Source organism: Phocoena sinus, chromosome 6, assembly GCF_008692025.1.
Source record: "Phocoena sinus isolate mPhoSin1 chromosome 6, mPhoSin1.pri, whole genome shotgun sequence".
NCBI classification, from domain to species: Eukaryota; Metazoa; Chordata; class Mammalia; order Artiodactyla; family Phocoenidae; genus Phocoena; species Phocoena sinus.
Genome location: NC_045768.1, coordinates 6,005,718 through 6,022,659, shown reverse-complemented (window position 1 = coordinate 6,022,659; position 16,942 = coordinate 6,005,718). Strand labels below are relative to the sequence as shown.

Below are 16,942 nucleotides of genomic sequence, written 5' to 3'. Positions count from 1 at the left end.
AGCACTGGGTGTTCTCTGTCTTTTAAAATTTCAGCCGTTTTGGTGGGCGTGTCGTGATAGCTTGCTGTAATCTGAATTTGCCTCTCACTGATGAGCCCTGAAGTAGGGCACCTTGTCGTATGTGCATCCTCCGTTTTACCATCACATTTTGTGCTGTGCTGTCTTAGTTATCTTGCTGCACACTGCAGTCCCGCAAAACAGCTGAAAAGAACAAACATCAGGAATTTGGGGACAGCTTTGTTGGGTGCCTTCGGCCCAAGGTCTCTCACGAGGATGCAGCCAAGCTGTCAGGAGGGTGGCCAACCATCCCAGTTTGCCCGGGACTGTCCCGGATTTAGTGCCAAAAGTCCCATGTCCTGGGAAACCCCTCTGTAGTAGGTAAACTGGAATGATCATCAGCTGTTGGCCAGGACTGTGATCTCATCTGAAGGCTTGGCCAGGGGTGACCCATTTCTAAGCTCACTCATTTGGTTTGGCGGTCTCAACATGGGGCCCTCTGCACAGGGCTGCCTAAAAACATGGTGGCTGGCTTCCCCCAGGGTAAGCTTTCTGGGAGGGAGGGAGAGGGAGAACCCAAGGTGAAAGCACACACGCTGGGATTTTGAATGGGATTGAGTTGAGTCTACTGTTCAGTTTGGGGGAGAATTGGCATCTTTATAATGTTGTCTTCCAGTCCATGAAGATGGTATATCTCTCTCTGTGTTTAGGTCTTTAATTTTTTTTCTCTATAACATTTTGCTGTTTTTAGCTAAAAGGTCTTTCACATCTTTTAGTAGATTTATTCCTAAGTTTTTGATGGTGTTTCAAACAGTAATTTTAAAATTGTATTTTCTGTTTGTTTCTGATTTATAGAAATTCAGTTGATTTTTGTTCATTGATCATATATCCATGGTCCTGCTAACTTAATTTATTAAATCTAGGAGTCTGCCTTAGATTCTTTTGGATTGCCTACATTCTATTTCTTCCTTTCCTATCCCTCTGCCTTTTGTTCCTTTTTCCTGCTTCCTTGCACTGGTTGGGCCCTCCAGTCACATAGGAGTAGTGATGGTGAACATTCTTGTCTCATTCTCAGTCTTGGGAGAAAGCTTTCAATAATTCACCATTAGTTACGATGCTTGTTACAGGTCCTTTGTAGATAGATTTTAGCAGATTTAGAAAGTTTCCCTCTTTTCTAGTTTGGTAGGAGTTATTTGTTTTTTTTAAAAATCATGAGTGATATTGAACTTTATCAAAATTTTCTGTGTTTATCAAGATGCTCATATGACTTTTCTCTCTTTTTTGTTGTCAATATGATGAATTACACTGATTGATTGTGTGTGTGTGTATGTGTGTGTGTGTGTGTGTGAATACATTTTATGGATCATCAGTGGATTCCTGTCCACTTAAATACACTACCTTTTTCAAATTAGTTTTCCCATTTAGGTTGTTACATAATATTGAGCAGAGTTCCCTGTGCTATACAGTAGGTCCTTGTTGCTTATTCATTTTTTAAAAAAAATTTTAATAGATCCTTATTGGAGTATAATTGCTTCACAATACTGTGTTAGTTTCTATTGTACAACAAAGCGAATCAGCCATATGAATACACATGTCCCCATATCCCCTCCCTCTTGAGCCTCCCTCTCATCCTCCCTATCCCACCCCTCTAGGTCATCGCAAAGCACCCAGCCGATCTCCCTGTGCTATGCTGCTGCTTCCCACCAGCCAGCGGTTTTACATTGTGTAGTATATATATGTTGATGGTACCCTCACTTCACCCCAGCTTCGCCCTCCAATCCCATGTCCTCACGTCCATTTTCTATGTCTACCTCTTTATTCCTGCCCTGCAACTAGGTTCATCAGTACCATTTTTTTTTTTTTTTTTTAGATTTCATATATATATGTTAGCATACGGTATTTGTTTTTCTCCTTCTCACTTACTTCACTCTGTATGACAGACTCTAGATCCATCCACCTCACTATAACTCAATTTCGTTTCTTTTTATGGCTGAGTAATAGTCCATTGTATATATGTGCCACGTCTTCTTATCCATTCATCTGTCAGTGGACATTTAGGTTGGTTCCATGTCCTGGCTATTGTAAATAGTGCTGCAATGAACATTGTGGTACATGTCTCTTTTTGAATTATGGTTTTCTCAGGGTATATGCCCAGTAGTGGGATTGCTGGGTCGTATGGTAGTTCTATTTTAGTTTTTTAAGGAACCTCCATACTGTTTTCCATAGTGGTTGTATCAGTTTGCATTCCCACCAACAGTGCAGGAGGGTTCCCTTTCACCACACCCTTTCCAGCATTTATTTGTTTCTAGATTTTTTGAAAATGGCCATTCTGACCAGTGTGAGGTGATACCTCATTGTAGTTTTGATTTTCATTTCTCTAATAATTAGTGATGTTGAGCATCTTTTCATGTGCCTCTTGGCCATCTGTATGTCTTCCTTGGTGAAATGTCTATTTAGGTCTTCTGCCCATTTTTTAACTGGATTGTTTGTTTTTTGATATTGAGCTCCATGAGCTGTTTGTATATTTTGTCTGTTCTTTCATTTGCAAATATTTTCTCCCATTCTCAGGGTTATATTTTTGTCTTATTTATGGTTTCCTTTGCTGTGCAAAAGCTTTTAAGTTTAATTAAGTCCCATTTGTTTATTTTTGTTTTTATTTCCGCTACTCTAGGAGGTGGGTCATAAAAAGATCTTGTTGTGGTTTATGTCAGAGTGTTTTTTCCTATGTTTTCCTCTAAGAGTTTTATAGTGTCTCGTCTTACATTTAAGTCTTTAATACATTTGGAGTTTATTTTTGTGTATGGTGTTAGGTAGTGTTCTAATTTCATTCTTTTACATGTAACTGTCCAGTTTTCCCAGCACCACTTATTGAAGAGGCTGTCTTTTTCCCACTGAATGTTCTTGCCTCCTTTGTCATAAATTAGGTGCCCATATGTGCAGGGCATATCTCTGGGCATTCTATCCTCTACCATTGATCTATATTTCTGTTTTTGTGCCAGTACCATACTATCTTGATTACTGTAGCTTTGTGGTATAGTTTGAAGTCAGGGAGCTTGATTCCTCCAACTCCATTTTTCTTTCTCAAGATTGCTTTGGCTATTTGGGATCTTTTGTGTTTCCATACGAATTGTAAAATTTTTTGTTCTAATTCTGTGAAGAATGCCATTGGTAGTTTGATAGGGATTTCATTGAATCTGTAGATTGCTTTGGGTAGTAAAGTCGTTTTCACAATATTGATTCTTCCAATCCAAGAACATGGTGTATTTCTCCATCTGTTTATGTCACCTTTGATTTCTTTCATCAGTGTTTTATAGTTTTCTGAGTACAAGTCTTTCGCCTCCTTAGGCAGGTTTATTCCTAGGTATTTTATTGTTTTTGTTGCAATGGTAAATGGGAGTGTTTCCTTAATTTCTCTTTCTGATTTTTCGTTGTTGGTGTATACGAATGCCAGAGATTTCTGCACATTAATTTTGTATCCTGCAGCCTTACCAAATTCATTGATTAGCTCTAGTAGTTTTCTGGTGGCATCTTTAGGATTTTCTATGTATAGTATCATGTCATTGGCAAACAGTGACAGTTTTACTTCTTCTTTTCCAACTTGTATTCCTTTTATTTCTTTTTCTTCTCTGATTGCTGTGGCTAGGACTTCCAAAACTACGTTGAATAAGAGTGGTGAGAGTGGACATCCTTGTCTTGTTCCTGATCTTAGAGGAAATGCTTTCAGTTTTTCACCATTGAGTATGATGCTTGCTGTGGGTTTGTCATATATGGCCTTTGTTGTGTTGAGGTAGGTTCCCTCTATTCCCATTTTCTGGAGAGTTTTTATCATAAATGGGTGTTGAATTTTGATAAAAACTTTTTCTGCATCTATTGAGATGATCACATGGTTTTTATTCCTTAATTTGTTAATGTGGTGTATCACATTGATTGATTTGCATATATTGAAGAATCCTTGCATCCTGGGATAAATCCCACTTGATCATGGTGTATGATCCTTTTAATTTGCTATTGGATTCTGTTTGCTAGTATTTTGTTCAGGAATTTTGCATCTAGGTTCATCAGTGATCTTGGTCTATAATTTTCTTTTTTTATGATATCTTTTTCTGGTTTTGGTATCAGGGTGATGGTGGCTTCATAGAATGAATTTGGGAGTGTTTCTCCCTCTGCCATTTTTTGGAAGAGTTTGAGAAGGATGGGTGTTAGCTCTTCTCTAAATGTTTGATAGAATTCACCTGTGAAGCCATCTGGTCTTGGACTTTTGTTTGTTGGAAGATTTTTAATTATGGTTTCAGTTTCATTACTTGTGATAGGTCTGTTTATATTTTCTAATTCTTCCTGGTTCAGTGTTGGAAAGTTGTACCTTCCCAAGAATTTGTCCATTTCTTCGTGGTTGTCCATTTTATTGGCATATAGTTGTTTGTAGTAGTCTCTTATAATCCTTTGTATTTCTGCGGTGTCAGTTGTGATTTCTCCCTTTTCATTTCTAATTTTATTGATTTGCATCTTCTCTCTTTTTTTCTTGATGAGTCTGGCTAAGGGTTTATCAATTTTTTTTTTTTTTTTGGCTGCATTGAGTCTTCATAGCTGTGTGTGGGCTTTCTCTAGTTGCGGCGAGCGGGGGCTACTCTTTGTTGTGGTGTGCGGGCTTCTCATTGCAGTGGCTTCTCTTGTTGTGGAGCACAGGCTCTAGGCACATGGGCTAGAGTAGTTATGGCTCACTGGCTTCCATAGTTGTGGCTCGTGGGCTCTAAAGTGCAGGCTCAGTAGTTGTGGTGCACGGGCTTAGTTGTTCCGTGGCATGTGGGATTTTCCCGGACCAGGGCTTGAACCCGTGTCCCCTGCATTGGCAGGCGGATTCTTAACCAGTGCGCCACCAGGGAAGCCCCTCTAGCTTTCGTTTGATTTCCATTTGCATGGAATATCTTTTTCCATCCCTTCACTTTCAGTCTGTATGTGTTCCTAGGTCTGAAGTGGGTCTCTTGTAGACAGCATATATACGGGTCTTGTTTTTGTATCCATTCAGCGAGCCTGTGTCTTTTGGTTATGGCATTTAATCCATTTACATTCAAGGTTATTATCGATATGTATGTTCCTATTACCATTTTCTTAATTGTTTTGGGTCTGTTTTTGTGGGTCTTTTTCTTCTCTTGTGTTTCCCGCTTAGAGAAGTTTCTTCAGCATTTGTTGTAAAGCTGGTTTGGTGGTGCTGAATTCTCTTAGCTTTTGCTTGTCTGAAAAGCTTTTGACTTCTCCATCGAATCTGAATTAGATCCTTGCTGGGTAGAGTAATCTTGGTTGTATTGTAGGTTTTTATCTTTCATCACTTTAAGTATAACCTGCCACTCCTTTCTGGCCTGCAGAGTTTCTCCTGAAAAATCAGCTGATAACCTTATGGGGATTCCTTTGTATGTTATTGTTTTGTTTTTCCCTTGCTGCTTTTAATAATTTTTCTTTGAATTTAATTTTTGTTAGTTTGATTAATATGTGTCTTGATGTGTTTTTCCTAGGTTTTATCCTGTATGGGACTCTCTGTGTTTCCTGGACTTGGGTGACTGTTTCCTTTCCCATCTTAGGGAATTTTTCAACTATAATCTCTTCAAATGTTTTCTCAGACCCTTTCTTTTTCTCTTCTTCTTCTGGGACCCCTGTAATTCGAATGTTGGTGTGTTTAATGTTGTCCCAGAGGTCTCTGAGATTGTCTTCCATTCTTTTCATTCTTTTTTCTGTATTCTGCTCCTCAGCAGTTATTTCCACCATTTTGTCTTCCAACTCACTTATTCGTTCTTCTGCCTCCATTATTCTGTAATTGATTCCTTCTAGTGTATTTTTCATTTCAGTTATTGTGTTGTTCATCTCTGTTTGTTTGTTCTTTAGTTCTTCTAGATGCTGTTAAACATTTCTTGTATTTTCTCAATCTGTGCCTCCATTCTATTTCTGAGATTCTGGATCATCTTTACTATCATTACTCTAATTCTTTTTCAGGTAGATTGCCTATTTCCTCTTCATTTATTTGGTCTTGTAGGTTTTTACCTTGCTCCTTCATCTGTGACATATTTTTTTGCCATCTTTTTTTTTTTTTTTTTTTTTAATGAGTGGGATTGTGTTCCTGTCTTACTGATTGTTTGGCCTGAGGCTTTTAACACTGGGGTTTGTGGCTGTTGGGTAGAGCTGGGTCTTGGTGCTGAGATGAGGTACTCCGTGAGATCTCACTCCGATGATTAGTCCCTGGGGTCTGAGGTTCTCTGTTAGTCTAGTGGTTTGGACTTGGAGCTCCTACCGCAGGAGCTTCAGCTGACCTGGGCTTGTGAACCAAGGTTCTGCAAGCTTCCTGGGGCGGCAAAAAACCCCCACAACAATAACAAAGTAAAAAATAAAATTAGACTAGGAAACTAACAGATATGTTAGGAAGAATATGAAAATAAAAATATAGATGAATCAACAACTGGAAGGTACATCAGTACCACAATAGTAAAAAAGAGGAGGAGGGAAAAGAAAAAAGAAAAAGAAAAAAGGGGGGGGAAGGCCTTAGCTGTGGAGGGCGGGGACTAAGCAAGGGTGAGGTTTGGGTGGTGGGCGGGGCCAATGCTCAGGATCTGGAAAAGGCCCTGGGGGCTGTAGGGGGGTGGAACTTAGGCTCAAGGAACAGAAGGGGCCCAGGCGTTCCCCCCACCCCTGGTCTCAGAGGGCAGGGGACCTCACCTGGGAGCCCAGCAGGCTTCCTGGGCTTGAGTGGGTGGGGCAATCACCATCTGCTCCTCTCCCTCTCCTCCTGGAAGGCCCCTCCAACGTGCCTCTCCTATTCTCCCCCCGGCCTCCTTCCTATGCCCCCAAGGACCCACGTGGCCTGGAGGGGGCCTTGGAGGGCAGGGGACGGGCCTGGGAGCTCAGCAACCTCCTCGGCCTGAGTGGGCAGGGCAGTCGCCCTCTGCTCCTCTCCCACTCCTCCTGGATGGCCCTTCCCACCTGCCTCTCCTGATCTCCCCAGCCTCCCTCCTATGGCTATTTCATTCTTGTTAAAGGCTGAGTAATATTCCATTGTCTATATGTACCACATCCTCTTTACCCATTCTCTGTCGATGGACATTTAGGTTGCTTCCATGTCTTGGCTATCGTAAACAAAGCTGCAATGGACACTGGGGTGCGTGATCTTTTCGAACCATGTTTTTCTCTGGATATATGCCCAGGAATGGGATTGCAGCATCAGATGGTAGCTCTATTTTTAGTTTTTTTTTTTTTTTTTTTTTTTTTGATGTTGGGGGTAGGAGTTTATTAATTAATTTATTTTTGCTGTGTTGTGTCTTTGTTTCTGTGCGAGGGCTTTCTCTAGTTGCGGCGAGTGGGGGCCACTCTTCATCACGGTGCACGGGCCTCTCACTATCGCGGCCTCTCTTGTTGCGGAGCCCAGGCTCCAGACGTGCAGGCTCAGTACTTGTGGCTCACGGGCCCAGTTGCTCCGCGGCATGTGGGATCCTCCCAGACCAGGGCTCGAACCCGTGTCCCCTGCATTAGCAGGCGGATTCTCAACCACTGCGCCACCAGGGAAGCCCTAGCTCTATTTTTAGTTTTTTAAAGGAACCTTCATACTGTTCTCCATAGTGGCTGCACCCATTTACATTCCCACCAACAGTGTAGGAGGGTTCTCATCTCTTCACACCCTCTCCAGCGTTCACTGTTTGTGGAGTTTTTGATGATGGCCACTCTGACTTACACCGAGTGATTTTTGAACGCTAACCACCCATTATGTGCTTTGATGTATCATCAGATTTGAGTTGCTGACATTTTGTTTAGGAAGCCTGTTTTGAAGCTTCTCATATTCTTACGTTTTTGCACAAGAAATCCTTTTTCATTGAAGAGACATTAGAAAATACGTTTAAAAAGAAAACCTCCATAAAAAAGTTTATTGAAAAAAACCCTTCACGTATAACCCAGAAATAACCACTGTGAACATTTTGTGTCCAGAATGATTCAGAAAGAAAGAATGATTCAGAAAGAATTGAACACTTACAAAAACTTAATACTCAGTAACTAGGTCGCATAGGAACATATAATCAAACCAATTTATAAAGGAACTGTGACAGTTATTTCTATAATCTTCAAAATGTTCAGTATGCAGCTCTGGGTCCCACAGTGCATACTGATCTGTTGTCTGATTTTTCAGGGTCCCTCTTTTGTGAGTTACCACCAGTGGCCTCATTGGCATATATATATATATATATATATATATATATATATAAAACAGCTGCATATTTCCTCCAGGCCGTGGAAGAATGGTGCAAACATAAGTTCTTGCTGTATCCCCCCAAGGAAAAGTTGTACAGTGTAATTAATTTCTTTAAAGTGTGTGATTCTTTCTGAATTACCCTATTTGTTTTTGTCTTACAGTTTTCTATGAATATATATGTATATATATTTCCTCAACAACGAGTTCATAACCATACGCTCTTGGCTGTGTTTTTTGGTTTTTGGTTTGTTTGTTTTTTAAAGGAACAACTTGTAGGAGCCATTTTTTTCTTTTGGAGACCCAACACTAAGAAAAGAGATTTTGAATGTGTTTTACCCAACTTGGCTTCACATCCTGTTGTGTCTACACTGGCTTTCCATAACGCAATTTATGTAGGCATATATCTTACCCTCACCAGCAACGTGTCGGCCAACACGATGTAACTTTATTTCCATGACAAGTTTTTCGGGGTGACAAGATCCACTTTTCTATAGCTCCTCCCGAAAATTGCCGTACCATTTTTCTCAGGCCTTCCTAGATCCTGCCTGAGAGTAATTATATCCAATTTGTGTTCCATCGTTTTTGCGATTTATGTGCCTCCTCAGATTCCTGATGGATCATAATTCTTAGATAAATTACGGTTATATAATTCACTGAATTATTCAGGAACTGAGACCGTGCATATTTTTTGCGTCACTAAATGTTGTTTGAGATCATCATTTTTATTTTTATTTTATTTTTTTTTTGGCGGTACGCGGGCCTCTCACTGCTGTGGCCTCGCCCGTTGCGGAGCACAGGCTCCGGAAGCGCAGGCTCAGCGGCCATGGCTCACGGGCCCAGGCGCTCCTCGGCATGTGGGATCCTCCTGAACGGGGGCGCGAACCCGTGTCCCCTGCATCGGCAGGCGGACTCTCAACCACTGCGCCACCAGGGAAGCCGAGATCATCATTTTTAATAGCTGCATAGCAGACCGTTTATGGTCGGACCAGACCTTAACCAGTCTTATGGTGTGGGGCACTTAGGTTGTTGGAAATTTGAGAGTAGCTGAAAACAATTTTTATTATGGGAACAGTCGCATGCAATAGTAGAGAGGATATGTAACTCCGTGTACCCATCTCCCAGCTTCAGAATCACCGCCGCCTATACCCTCCCCCACACCCCCCCGACACTGGCTTGTTTTGAAGCAAATTCGAGACATCGTATCATTTCATACATAAATATTTCAAAATGTATTTCTAAAAGATAACGATTCTTTTAAAAAAATCCATAATACCCAAAACATCAATAATTCCTTAATACGCTCTCATCAGCACTTACATTCCACTTTCCTGTTGTCTCACAATTTTTTTCACTTTGTTTATTGGAATCTGAATCTGAATGAAGTCCATAGCTAGCAAGCGGTTGATAGGTTTACGTTTATTTTAGTCTCTAAGTTTTCCCCCTTCCCTTTTCCTTCTTGCTATTTGCTGAGGAGAGCATTGTGTACAGCGCCCCGTGGTGCTGTTAACAGGCTCTCCTCTTTCTTGTTCTTCCTGGAAATGGCAGTTAGATCTGCAGGCTGGCTTGGCATTGGGTTTGGTCCACTTTGGGTGAGAACACCTCATGAGCGGGGTTGTGTGTGTCTAGCAGGTGCACGTGACCTCGGTGACATTAGCAGCTGTTTCTGATCGCCACCTCTGTCCATTCATTCATTGCATGGTGCAAGATGGTGACGTCCTAAAGTTGTCTTTCCTTCTTCGTCATTGGCTAGATTACTTTTACAAAGGGAAACCTCCCCTCATCCACTTGGTGGTTACCCTGAGGCTTGGTTTTCATAGGGAAGGCATGAAGGATACTTGATTCTTTATCAGTTTTCAAAACGAGTTGGATTTCTAAAATCCTTAGAGGTGACCAGTGACGTTTTTACAAAATATATGTGTAACTGTGAATTTAGGGATTTAAATGCATTTGGTGAGTTTCATCATGTTTGCAGTTCTTTTTTTTTTCTTGTTTTTACATTTTTTTTGGCCACGCCACACAGCTGATGGGATTTTAGTTCTCCAACCATGGATCGAACCCCAGGCCTTGGCAGTGAGAGCTTGGAGTCCTAACCACTGGACCGCCGCCAGGGAATTCCCTTAACTTGCAGATACAATAATGCAAGTCACAGGGGTTCACAGATCACCGCGGAAGGCAAAGCATGTGATTGGAGACCCAGCTGAACCTCCAGGGTCTGGCAGGGGACCTGGAAGGCTGAGAGGACCCAGGCCTCTCTCTTGGGTGCTCTGGCCTTCCTCTGGGTGGTTGCTCCATACTCTCTCTCCCTCGGCACCTGCACCATAATGGCCCCCCCAATTCTGGTCCTGCAGGGCCTTCCTACTCCCCCAGGGCCACCTCCACATAGATTCGGATTGGCGCAGATAATGTTTTTAAGTCGTCTCCCCAAATCAGGAAAATGACCCCTTTGTATCAGACACCTACACCTGTCCAGTGGGGAGTGGGGACGTGAGATTTAAACACAGGGTTGGAGCAGGTTATGGGAAGGGTCTTTGGATGGCACAGACAGTAACAGACATAACTGTCCCCCAGGCTGCTGCTTTTTTAAAAAAATGTATTGAGGTGAAATTCACATAACATAAGATTAACTATCTTAAAGTGAACAATTCAGTGGCATTTAGTACATTCTAGAACCTTTGCCTCATTCCAAGATAAAACTCCATATCCCTTAAGCAGTTTCTCCCCCACCCCCACCCCTCAGTGAGCCTCTGGCAACCATACTTTGCTTTCTGTCTCTATTCTGGGTGTTTCATATAAATGGAATCATTTACTCTGTGACTTTTATCTTTTTATTTATCTTTTATTTTTTTAAATTAAATTAATTAATTAATTAATTTATTTTTGGCTGTGTTGGGTCTTCGTTGCTGCACGCAGGCTTTCTCTAGTTGCGGCGAGCAGGGGCTACTCTTCGTTGCGGTGCGCGGGCTTCTCATTGCGGTGGCTTCTGTTTTTGCAGAGCGTGGGCTTCAGTAGTTGTGGCTCACGGGCTCTAGAGCGCAGGCTCAGTAGTTGTGGCGCACGGGCTTAGTTGCTCCGCGGCATGTGGGATCTTCCCAGACCAGGGCTCGAACCCGTGTCCCCTGCATTGGCAGGCGGGTTCTTAAGCACTGTGCCACCAGGGAAGCCCTATGTGACCTTTTATGTCTGGTTCTTTCACTTAGCATCACGTGGTCAAGTTTCCTCTGTGTTGGGGCACGTACCAGTACTTCATTCGTTTGTATGGCTGAATAGTATTCCATTGTGTGGTGAGATCACATTTGTTTATCCATTCATCCATTGATGGACATCTGGGTCATTTCCACCTTTTGGCAATTGGGAATCACGGTGCTATGAACATTGGTGTACATGGATTTGAGTACCTATTTTCCAGCTTTTAGACTCCATCCCTGGGGTGTAATTGCTGGGTCATATAGTAACTATGTTTAATTTTCTGAGGAACTGCCAAACTTTTCCACAGTAGCGGTGTCATTTTATATTCCTCCCAGCCGTGGTCGAGGGTTCCAATTTCTTCACACCCTCACCAGCACTCGTTAGTTTCGGGTTTGATCCTAGTGGGTGCGAAGTGGCGTCTCATTGTGGTTTTGATTTGTGTTTCCCTGATGACTAATTCTGCTGAGCATCTTTTCATGTGATTATTGGCCATTGCACACATTGTTCTTAATGGTTGCAAACTTTTTTATCCTATGGTTCTGTCCTTATTTATCCAACCTGTCCCCTGATAGTGGACACTGAGTTTGCTCCCTCCCTTTTGATTTTGCTATTACAGATGATACTGTCATAAACATTTATTTCTGTCTCTTTAACTTATTTTTTACTGAAGTACAGTTGATTTACAATGTCATGTTAATTTCTGCTGTACAGCAGAGTGATTCAGATACATATTTCTTTTTATATCCATTCTTTTTCATATTCTTTTTCATTATGGTTTATCCCAGGAGATTGGATATAGTTCCCTGGGCTATACAGTAGGACCTTGTTGTTTATCCATTCTATATGTAATAATTTGCATCTACTAACCCCAAACTCCCAGTCCATCCCTCCCCCACCCCCCATAACCATTTATTTCTTTTTTTTTTTGTTTGTTTGTTTGTTTGTTTTTTTGCGGTACGCGGGCCTCTCACTGTTGTGGCCTCTCCCGTTGCGGAGCACAGGCTCCGGACGCGCAGGCTCAGCGGCCATGGCTCACGGGCCCAGCCGCTCCGCGGCATGTGGGATCTTCCCGGACCGGGGCACGAACCCGTGTCCCCTGCATCGGCAGGTGGACTCTCAACCACTGCGCCACCAGGGAAGCCCTAAACATTTATTTCTTAAGGATAAATAGTAAGCACCAAATGTGTGGACCGGAGGGCATGCACATTTTTAGGACTTGTGACATATAATGCCACCTGGTCCTCTAGTTGACTGTCGCCTGCTCTGTGTCCCTGGCAGCCAGCTCTGAACCCGCCCCGCCTCCCTGTGTCTTCCAGATGCCTGGGAGCCACTCACCTCCTCCCGTGCCCTGAGGCCACCTCCGCCCCGACACTACCACCCTCGTGTGTCCACCCAGCCTTTCTCCGCATCCACGCCCCACCGGGCTGCCCGGCTGCCCTGGAACCGTGAGGCCGGGCTCTCCTCCACCCACCCCTGCACCCACCCGTCGCCTGAAGCCACCGGCTCCAATTGCCACCAACTTCTGCTTGTCCAGAAAACGACAGTACGGATGGGAAAAGGCTCCAGCCCTCTGCAAAACCAAGGACTCGGCTGCTTCGCAGGCGGCCTCTCGGTCCCTCCTGCTCTCCTGCGTGTGTGCTTTCGTTCTTTATTTCAAACAGACATTGAAAAAGAAAAAAAAAACAAAACTACCTTCTGTCCTAGAAGATTCAGACTGACAGATGGGGAGAAGGCCTCGGGGATGTCAAAGAACTCTGCCTCCTGCCTTGACCTTGGCAGCGGGGGAGGCCACGGGAGTCACGGCCTCGGCCACGGGGGGTCGGGGCGTGGGGGGCCTACCTGCCCGTCGTGATTTGGCGCCCCATCCTCGAGCAGCAAGACCACCTGCGCGGCTAGGATGATTAATTACAATGTTGATGATTTTTTTTTGTGATAACAATATTGTGCTTTTTGTGGGGAAAGTGAGGTTTTTTTTTTTTTTCTATACATATATAATTGATACCTTTTATTTATTGGTTGGTAACTGTTGCTGCTGCCTCGTGTGTCTGATGCTCCCAGGGATGTGGGGCCCACCGTTTACACGTGCACGCCCTCGCCCACCTGCCCAGGCGCTTGGGAGGATGGTGGCCTGCAGCGGCCAAGAAGCCAAAAATCTTTTTTTTTTTTTTCCAGATACTGTGCTCGATGTTTGGAGAGGGGAAAGGTGGGCTTCTTAAATGGCTAATGCACTGTTCCCTCCAGCTCGAATGCCTCCCTCCTGGATCTCTTTTCTCTGCTCCCGGTTCACACACCTCTCGGTCCTGTGTCCTCCTCTGGGTCCATAACCTCTTTTCTGAGGACAAACAGGGGACATCTTCCGGTTTCTCAGTTCTTGCTTTGGTGTTCGCAGCGCCATGGGGAGTGGCGAGGCTTGTGCTGAGACTGGGATCCAGGAAGGGGTGGGGGTGGACCGAGAATCTAAGGAGAGAAGGAGGAGGGAGTGAGCAGATGTAAAGTCTGCCTCTCCCTCCTTGGTGGGTTTTGAGAATAGCCGCTCACCCTGCTTTCCTGCCTCGTCCAGCGGACCACAGTATCTTTCCCTCTTTTAGCTGAAAGGCCGGAAGGGAGCGGGGGAGAGAGAAGGGCCGCAGGCAATCCCATTCAGGTGGCTTCTTGGGCTGTGGCCCACATGTGCTCACAGGAAGCTTCTAGCTCTGCCTGCCACTGAGACAGGGCAGGCCCACAACTGTCACCAGGAAAGTCAGATGACCTTGGACCAGAAGGCAAGATCCTGAGGCTGTGGCCCTTGCTCCGTGACTGTGGTCCCCCCACCCTCTGGCCCCAGCTCCCCCTGCTGCGGGTCTGGGAGGCCTGGGCTGGGGGATCCGGAGGCTTCCCTTCGTGCTGATGCTGTCTAATTCTAAGCTTGGGTTTCCTGCAGTTGGTGATTCTGCGGTCTGTGTCTAAGTTTACAGACCCCAGCAGACACGGGCACTGCCTGAGTCACTCTCTGTCTCTTAGCACAGTCTTCAGGGACACAGCAGCCACTGTTCGTGGTGTGTGTGCTCGGATGACACACCCTGTCCCTCCCCACAGAGCTTCCTGGTCCCTCCTGGACTCTTGAGCTATCTTTCAGGCCCAGAACTAGTCCTCGCCCAGGGAAGGCTTCCGGGTGAGAGGCAGCCTCCCAGACTGTTTAGGGCCAGGCCGGAATCGAGAATCCCTGCTTCTTCTTTGCGAAGCCAGCAGCCTATCACCTCCTGACTTATCCCGGCCAGCGGAGGGGAGGAGCTGACCCTCGGCCCCCGCTTTAAATTGCCCTTGGCGCCCACTTTGCACTTTCCCAGGAGGCCAGAGCTTCTCCTGCTCTTTAACTCTCACAGCAGACCCCCCCCGCCAGAGAGCGGCTCCGCCGGCGTGGGACTTGCGTGTCCGCTCCCGCAGGCTGGACCGCTTGGCCAGCCCCTGTCTCTCCTTTCTTGCATCTGCCAGCCCTCTGGCTGCCCTCTCTCTCCGCTGGAAGCCCCCCAGATCCTGCGGGCATAGGAGCAGTAGTTCCATTTTCACGGGTGACTTTGAAGCTTGGGCTCTTTGAGGCCCCTGCGGTCACCTTCCTGCTCAGGCCACTGGCCTAGGAGGCCCAGTACTCGCCACCAAATCCTGCAGTTCCTCAGCCTGGCTCTGACCTAGGACCCTAGGGCAGCAGGTGAACTTGGTGGCTTGGGGCTGGAGATGGGGAGAGCGGGGCCTTTCCCCAGGTCAAATGATTTCTCTGGCCTCCACCTAAGCCTCGACTTACACGTCTGGTCCAGTGGGCCAGAGCTTTTGTGCAGCCTGTCCTGGAGCATCACGGGAAAGGGCTTGTGGCTAAGAATTATCCAAGGTTAAGCATGTGGGTCCCGCCCGCTGAGACATTGACTCCTAGGAGTCTAGGGAGATCTGTGTACAAGGCTTTCCTCCCACCTCCTCACCGTTAGGCCTTTTGGTTTGGAGCTACGCGTGTGGCTTTTGACCTTAGCAGGTGGTACTGTGGACCCATGGGCCAAGGCACACCTTGGGTCCTTGCCCAGAGAAGTCCAGAGCTGCTGGAAGGGCCACGCCTCTTCCTGGCAGGGTGCTGGACACTGGCCATTTTTGCCCGAGGTTGCGGGCAGGGACAATTCCGTCCCCTCCTCTCACCAGGCCTCTAGCTGCAGCACCCTTGGAACCCTGAGCAGCCCATGGGCCTCTCTCCCCAGCACCGTTTCCCACCCGAGGCCTAGCCCCATCGGCTGCTGCTCTGGGGCTTCCAGACCAGCCAGAAGCCAGGCTCTTAGCCCTCGCTCCCCAGCCCAGGAGCAGGGGCCAGCCTCGGGCAGTCCGTCTGCAGCAGCCCTGGCCTCTTCCTCATAGAATCCGCTCCCCACTCTGCATTGGTGGTACTTAGGAGAACGTCATGAGTTTCCAGTATTTAACCAGGCAACGTTTAGAATAACGTCGTTTAGAATAACGTCAAGGCAGATGTGTGTCCTCCTCTTCCCCTGAAATGCTTTTCATTTTGACAGCCAACTTCCTAGATGACAGATGCATCTGGGCTTTCGGGGACCCTGTCCCTTCTCTAGAGGGTTGGGGTGTGGGGTTCCTGGGCCCCCTGGGAAGACGCAGCCTCTCCCTGGGGAAAGCCCCACTGCTCACCTAGTGGAAAAGCTACCGGGTTCCCAGTGGTTTCAGCTTCTAAGGGATTGAGGGGACGCGGGAGCGCCCCCTCGTGGCGATGATCAGTAAAGGCATTTGGGGGACCTGACCAGACAAATAGGTGATTTGAGAGGGAGGCCGCAGATGGGGAGGCGAGGCGGGGGGGGGGGGGGGGGGGGGGGGGGGGGGCAGCGCTATGATCTCACCCAGACCCTGAGCTTCCAGCCCCACCTTATTGGCAGCATGTCTCCCAGACGCCCTTCTTCTAGGTCTACCCCAGAGATAGCAAGTGAATCAGCATAAGGGCAGTGTAATGGGAAGCCTTGCCCCCCGACCTTTTTTAATATCTGCGGAATAAACCCAATGGTTGATTTTTGGATGAATAAAAGGCTTTTGTCGAATACACTGCTGGTCCCATCTTCTGTCTTGGCATCTAGGCCTCTCAGCCTTTGTCTGCTCCCCTGTGTCCCCGTTGGGACAAACGCAGAATCCCCTCCACCTCCATCCCGACTGCCCCCTGCCCAGGCTGTACATTTCTGTTCCCCGTGTGTCTTTGCCTTGACCCATGGCCCCAGGGAGGGCCACAGGCTCCCAGTCTGACTCAGTGACCAGCTTTCTCCGGGACTCTGGGCGAGTCACTTCTCACTGGGACTCAGTTTCTCCGTCCGTCAGATGGGAGTGAGTCTCTGCTCAGCCCATGTCCCAGGGCCATTGTGGGGAGCAGCCGTGAGCGGAATCATCAGAGCCTTGGCCGAGGTGAAAGGCCAGTGGGAGTCTGAATCGTCATGGTGCCCCCCGCCCAGAGCCTGCAGCTTAGGAAAGGAATTTGGGCAACTCTTACCAAAAAAAAAAAAAGCAATGTTTCCTGGGTGGTGATTTTCTGTT

At 46.1% G+C, this 16,942-nt stretch overlaps 1 protein-coding gene across 1 annotated transcript in view; it reads left to right on the top strand.

The window, feature by feature from the left end:
• Positions 1–16,460, top strand: part of NCS1 (neuronal calcium sensor 1) — a 61,417-nt gene extending 44,957 nt beyond the window's left edge. Inside the window, exon 8 of the mRNA XM_032635892.1 lies at positions 12,721–16,460. The gene's annotated coding sequence lies outside the window, so the exon portion shown is untranslated. The remainder of the gene's footprint in view (positions 1–12,720) is intronic.
• Positions 16,461–16,942: the final 482 nt, after the last annotated feature.